This window comes from Nanorana parkeri, unplaced genomic scaffold, assembly GCF_000935625.1.
Source record: "Nanorana parkeri isolate BGI_ZX_2015 unplaced genomic scaffold, ASM93562v1 scaffold3501, whole genome shotgun sequence".
Classification (NCBI taxonomy): domain Eukaryota; kingdom Metazoa; phylum Chordata; class Amphibia; order Anura; family Dicroglossidae; genus Nanorana; species Nanorana parkeri.
This window is the reverse complement of record NW_017309769.1, coordinates 15,431-16,446: the sequence shown is the minus strand read 5'-3', so window position 1 is coordinate 16,446 and position 1,016 is coordinate 15,431.

Sequence of the window (1,016 nt, the reverse complement as noted above, 5' to 3'; positions counted from 1 at the left end):
CCTTCCCAGAAGAGGCGGAGCTGTTATAGCGGCAAAGGGCGGAGCCAACCCAATACTGAACCCTATGGACTAAGACTGGGGGGCCATTAGAGGGCGGAGCCAACCCAATACTGAACTCTACGGACTAAAACTGGGCGACCATTAAAGGGCGGAGCCAACCCAATACTGAATCCTCCGGACTAAGACTGGGGGGACCATTAAAGGGCGGAGCCAACCCAATACTGAACCCTACGGACTAAGACTGGGGGGACCATTAAAGGGCGGAGCCAACTCAATACTGAACCCTACGGACTAAGACTGGGGGCCATTAGAGTTCATGTGCGTGTAAAGGCCGGAGCCCCATACTTCTGGCAATATAGCGTATACTGAGCTTTGGGTCACAGGAGGAGGTCAGTATATGTCCTCCGGTGACCCTAAAGAGAACTCTGGGGAAACCTCTGACCTCTTCACACCGGGACGATTTCTCCAGACCGCGCAGCAATCGTGCGGATTGTGACCGAGTCGCCCACCGCAGCTGATCGTACTGTATGTAGGGTTACCACCTTTTCTTCAAGCAAAACCCGAACATTCTAGCAACGCGCTGACATGTTTTTCTTGGGAGAATGAGTTGCGGCTTATTCATATGTAAGTAGCTCCGCCCATTCATATGTAAATATCACAGTTGAGTCTATTTTCAATGGGTAGCCAGTAGCCCCAATCTTAATTTTGGTCTGTCTGCCTGACATCTTGCGTCCATGTTTCTGCTGCCATGAAACCCGGACACAGCATTCAAAACCCGGACTGTCCGGGTGAATCCCGGACCGGTGGCAACCCTAGCTGTGGGTGCCATTATTTTTTAATGCCACCCCAATCGCGCCTGGCAGATCAAGCCGCGCGTCATGTGTCACAACAAAATCTACTTGTTCCTTTTTTAGCGATTGCCACGCGGATGTCACGCCATCGAAATCAAAAGGGCCGCGAGGCAACCGCTGTGTGCACTAGCGCGCGGTCCCGGGTGTTGCTGCGCTGTGAACCTA